Source organism: Rattus rattus, chromosome X, assembly GCF_011064425.1.
Source record: "Rattus rattus isolate New Zealand chromosome X, Rrattus_CSIRO_v1, whole genome shotgun sequence".
In the NCBI taxonomy this organism is placed as follows: Eukaryota; Metazoa; Chordata; class Mammalia; order Rodentia; family Muridae; genus Rattus; species Rattus rattus.
This window is the reverse complement of record NC_046172.1, coordinates 2573068-2578999: the sequence shown is the minus strand read 5'-3', so window position 1 is coordinate 2578999 and position 5932 is coordinate 2573068. Positions and strand designations below refer to the sequence as shown.

The 5932-nt window shown below is 43.1% G+C and overlaps 1 pseudogene; it reads right to left on the bottom strand.

Moving 5' to 3' along the window:
* Positions 1–750: 750 nt before the first annotated feature.
* Positions 751–5235, bottom strand: LOC116888941 (annotated as a pseudogene).
* Between the last annotated feature and the right edge of the window lie 697 nt (positions 5236–5932).

Genomic DNA, 5932 nt, shown 5'->3' with positions numbered 1-5932 from the left:
CCCTCCCACTAACTGTCTCTTATACACACATACACACACACACACATGAGAGAGAGAGAGAGAGAGAGAGAGAGAGAGAGAGAGAGAGAGAGAGAGAGAGAGAGAGAATGCTTCATAAGGGAAGTGGCATTTTAGCTGGTCTTGGAACTTGGACGATGAGGTATGAGAGTTCATCAACAAGGGTAATGCACTTTTATATTAATTAATTAACTAATTAATCATTTAATTACATCCCAAATGCTGCCTCCCACTACCCCTTGTAAAGTAGGGGGAGGGGAATCCTTTTTATTTTTATTTTTGTCCACACTGCTGAAACATGTTTATTCCACTGAGGAAACCTCTTAGATGCTGTTACTGAAATGAAAGTGAGAGCTACAGACTATTCTAAATTATCAATATCAATCACATCTTTCTCTCCTAATTACTTAAAAATAAAAAACCAATTAAAAAACAAATACAGCTTCTGTTTAAATCCTTCTTACAGATACAATCTCAGTATTATTGTTTTTCTTGAAAGTTAGTGACAATCTACCAGAGGGAACTGATAGGCTGCCTATAGGCTCATAGTGCAAATCAAAAGTTCAGGGATACAGACACTGACATTTCTAAAAACAAAAATCATAAAGGTCATAGAAGGTTCATGCAAAAAGCTATACTAAGCCAATGGCCACAGGACTAGTACACCAGCTAATTTTTTACTGGCAACATCAACAGGACTCTTCATGTTTGCCGATTCAACTTGTAGCTGTCCTAGGCTTTGTATTTCGCTGTTCCATTTTTGCTAATGACACAAACATGATTCAAATCCCTGAAGTACTCATTAAAGTCAAGGGCATATCCAACAAATAATTTGTCTGGAATTTAAAGTCCAACAAATTCTGGTCTGTATACAACACTTGGAGAGTACCTTTTCACTAGCAAGCTTGCAAACTTGATCATTTTTAGCCTGTACTGCTGGTCCAGGGAAAGCAAAGTTTGCATTGTTTTACCAGTGCCAATCATCTCTTCATTAACCAAGATGTTCTTTCTAGTTAAAACTGAGAGATCATCCCCTACAATAACTTTCATTTCCCCTCTTGACAGTAGCTCTTCAGCCTGATAAAATCTACACTCTAGGAATAGATCTATCACTATTTCTATCCAATGCTTTAATGTAATCCAGCAGGTCACCTAAGAATTTATATTCCCTCTTAAGCACAGAGGACAAAAGTGTAATGGCCTCACATCTATTTCATGGCATCTCGAGCAAGTCTTTCAGACCTGTCCATAGTCAGTCCATGAGGAATAAAAACCTTTTCCAAATCCTCAGCATAATGATTAGGTATACAAAATAAATCTTTTTTTTATTTTTTTATTTTTTTATTAACTTGAGTATTTCTTATTTACATTTTGAATGTTATTCCATTTCCCGGTTTCCGGGCCAACATCCCCCTTACCCCTCCCCCTCCCCTTCTTTAAGGGTGTTCCCCTCCCCATCCTCCCCCCATTACTGCCCTGCCCCCAACAATCATGTTCACTGGGGGTTCAGTCTTAGCAGGACCAAGGGCTTCCCCTTCCACTGGTGATCTTACTAGGATATTCATTGCTACCTATGAGGTCAGAGTTCAGGGTCAGTCCATGCATAGTCTTTGGGTAGTGGCTTAGTCCCTGGAAGCTCTGGTTGCTTGTCATTGTTGTTCATATGGGGTCTCGCGCCCCTTCAAGCTCTTCCAGTTCTTTCTCTGATTCCTTCAACGGGGGTCCTATTCTCAGTTCAGTGTTTTGCTGCTGGCATTCGCCTCTGTATTTGCTATATTCTGGCTGTGTGTCTCAGGAGAGATCTACATCCGGTTCCTGTCGGCCTGCACTTCTTTGCTTCATCCATCTTGTCTAATTGGGTGGCTGTATGTATGGGCCACATGTGGGGCAGACTCTGAATGGGCGTTCCTTCTGCCTCTGTTCTAAACTTTGCCTCTCTCTTCCCTGCCAAGGGTATTCTTGTTCCCCTTTTAAAGAAGGAATGAAGCATTCACATTTTGATCATCTGTCTTGAGTTTCATGTGTTCTAGGCATCTAGGGTAATTCAAGCATTTGGGCTAATAGCCACTTATCAATGAGTGCATACCTTGTGTGTTTTTCTGTGATTGGGTTAGCTCACTCAGGATGATATTTTCCAGTTCCAACCATTTGCCTACGAATTTCATAAAATCATTGTTTTGATAGCTGAGTAATATTCCATTGTGTAGATGTACCACATTTTTCTGTATCCATTCCTCTGTTGAAGGGCAGCTGGGTTCTTTCCAGCTTCTGGCTATTATAAATAAGGCTGCGATGAACATAGTGGAGCATGTGTCTTTTTTATATGTTGGGGCATCTTTTGGGTATATGCCCAAGAGAGGTATAGCTGGATCCTCAGGCAGTTCAATGTCCAATTTTCTGAGGAACCTCCAGACTGATTTCCAGAATGGTTGTACCAGTCTGCAATCCCACCAACAATGGAGGAGTGTACCTCTTTCTCCACATCCTCATCAGCATTTGCTGTCACCTGAGTTTTTGATCTTAGCCATTCTCACTGGTGTGAGGTGAAATCTCAGGGTTGTTTTGATTTGCATTTCCCTGATGACTAAAGATGTTGAACATTTCTTTAGGTGTTTCTCAGCCATTTGGCATTCCTCAGCTGTGAATTCTTTGTTTAGCTCTGAACCCCATTTTTTAATAGGGTTATTTGTCTCCCTTCAGTCTAACTTCTTGAGTTCTTAGTATATTTTGGATATAAGGCCTCTATCTGTTGTAGGGTTGGTAAAGATCTTTTCCCAATCTGTTGGTTGCCGTTTTGTCCTAACCACAGTGTCCTTTGCCTTACAGAAGCTTTGCAGTTTTATGAGATCCCATTTGTCGATTCTTGATCTTAGAGCATAAGCCATTGGTGTACAAAATAAATCTTGGTCATAACCTGGTTCATCATCACTAATCATGAAGGTGGGACTACAGGTGCATGTGGCCACGACGGAATTGTTCAGCTGTCAGGGGGGTGGAGGGGCAGAGGGGATCGGTCTGATGTGGATGCCAACAGAGGAGGCACTCCTGCTTGGGAAAACAGTGAGGTAAGCCCAGAGATCTTCTGGTGGTGGGGTGTAGTAATGTGTTTCATCAGAGTAAAGAGCTTGAGAATCTCAAAGGAGAAAGAGATATGTCCTATGTGCTCTACAATTTCCTTGTGGTTGTAGGGAGAAGGATCTGTGGTATACTGCCCAGAGAGCATCTAAGGAGAATTACTGAGGACATAACAAAGGCTCTTATCATTTTGACCTAGAAATATCAAAACATCTTGTAGCATCCAGTCCCACTTCTGCATACAAAGTCTTAGTAGAGCTGGCTCTAAATTGTTTTTTTAATCCAATCTTCTAGTTTTTTTCTTTCTGAGCTATTGAACTCCTTATTTTCAAGTTATTTTCATTCCCCCCCCCACGTCTATCTCTGTGGTTTTCTGATATAAATTGTAAATGAAGAAGCTGAACAGTGCCATGAGATTTTTGTGACAGCTCATTTTACATCTCTGCATCCAGCAGAGTGCACGACTGGTCCTGAATGACCTTGTCAAATTCAGAAGCATTCCTGGGCCAATGAAAGCCCCCTGTGAGAGGCTACAGAAAAGGAACTTTTCTGATTGAGGGGGAAGGGACCTTCAGCACAGAGCTAGAAATGAAGGCTGGGAGCATGCCGCCTTAAAGGTTCTCGTGCAGATTCCAATGCTGTCATGGTGGATGCACATAAGCCATGTGTTTGTGCCCCATTACAGATGCCATGGGATGTCACCACACTAGACATAAGGTGAAATCTGTTATATTTAACTTCATTGCCTCCAACTCTGTTGGGATTAACAGAAACTGGGGTGCAGAAGGTGGACCTGTCACTTGAAAGATATCAAGTTTATACAAACTGGCCAACAATCAGCAAATGGCTATTAAGCGACAGGCAAAAGCAATCTCTTAAGGAATAAGAGTGCTGGTTTGAGGAGACAGTCTTGATTTACTTTAGTCAACATTTTTTTTTTGAGTGACGCTCGAGAAACCTGAACTTGAGGCTTGATTCACACTCTCATAGCATGGACAAAGTCACCTGCTGCAGTGTGGATGGAGCTGAGCCATTTTCTGGACCTTAGTTTTTCCAGTGGGAGCAGTTTTAGGTGTCCAAGTCACCTGCATTACCTGATGATTCTTTCATGACTAATCCTTTAGAAACTTGTAATTTCCCATTTTGACAGAGGAGAAAACTACAACTCGAGTAGTTGAGGAATTTTCTTGCCAATCAGAGCTTGCTAATAGTAGAATGGGGGCAAATGTAGGTTGGGGAGACATGTTGCCTCTGACTATCCAGTGTTCTTTTCATCAGCTTAGATGTACACATTTCCTCACAGACACCAACAAACTTATGAACCACTCCCACGTCCATCCTGCCATTTGATGTTTACTGGGAGAATGGGTGTGGGACCGTGAAAGGTAGCTTGATCTCTGGGTGAGCTAAGGCTTGAAGCCCTGGAAACACTGAAGGGATGGTAAGCGTTTTGCTTGTCTCCAGGCACCAGGCTCCTGTCACTAGCTTCCATGCCCTGTAGGTTTATGGTCATCAGTCACATAACACTCCAAACCCCTCCACATGTACAAGTCATAACCTGTGTGGTCACATAGGGACAAGACAGATCTCTATTTTAATGAGGAAACAAAAGCTGGTAGGCGTAGCCAATAAACTTTACCTCCCAGACATTCTCCCTGCAAAATGAATTAAATCTCAGTCCTACCCTGAGAAGTGGGTGATGGTTTTAAACATATACTTCCTTCCATAACAATAAATGCCTTAAAACTGTGAATTGCCTCTTTTATTGGGATCTGTGTGGGGAGCCATGGAGAAGGTCTTTGCCTAAAGAGCTGCCATTTAATCTCTAGTAGAAGGCCTCTCTGGACTCCCAGCCTCGATCACGACCAAGTCTAAGCTCAAACCCACTCCCCCATCGAGCCAAAGACTCCCCGCAGGACCAGTCAGAGCACCCCTGCATTCCCCCGAGGCCCTGGACTAGATTCAGCCTGTGGGGCCTACTCTGTTCTCAGCTCTGGGGACACCCAAGTAGGCTCCAGATGTTTCACCATGCCTCAGACTGTAATTCTGGAACCCCAGAGCATTGTGCTGGAGGTTCCCTATGGCCTGAAACCCACCTAATATAGCATGGGGTGTGAGGTAAATGCGGTCATCTTTCCTCATCCTGCCTCCTCGAGGATGGATGTGGCAGAGCAGACAAGAGAACCTCAACTCTACAAATGGGTGCTTTACAAACAAAGTTGATGGAATTCCCAATGGCATTTTCCATGGAGTTACTGAATTCTGTAATCCTCTGAAGCACTCGTTAATGGGATGTTGTAACATGGGTGATGATGTCGAGTGATGCATACAACTTCTCTAACTGTACTCTTTGTTTCCTACCTAGAAAGGAATTACATGTGAAGACAGGTTTTGGGAATTGGAATTTTATCATGGAAGGCAGTTGTAGTAAAGGTGCTAAAATAGGGAGGGAGTGAGCAGTAGGTGAATTAAAGCTGTGGGGTTGTTTGGGCACTCCTAGGAAGCCTTCTGAAGTGTGAGGATCTAGGTCTCAAGGGGAAGGCTGTTAATCCCAGCACAGCAGTGACAAGCACATGCTGGGAGACACATTGCACAGGGCTCCCAGGTGAAGGAGTTTTGCTGTAGTGTAGCCTATGTCCTAGCCAGAAAATGAAGAATTACCAGATGATTGAGGTCACTTGTCTGACCAGCCTGTTCCAATGCCATATTGAGGCTGCATCTAGAGCAACCCACAGGACAGAGGACAGGTGACTCTTAGAGAAGGAATACAGACTGGAGTCTTCACAAGCTGCCCTTGGTGTTCTGGCATTGTAGCTTTGATATATCTTGCTCTCTCCAA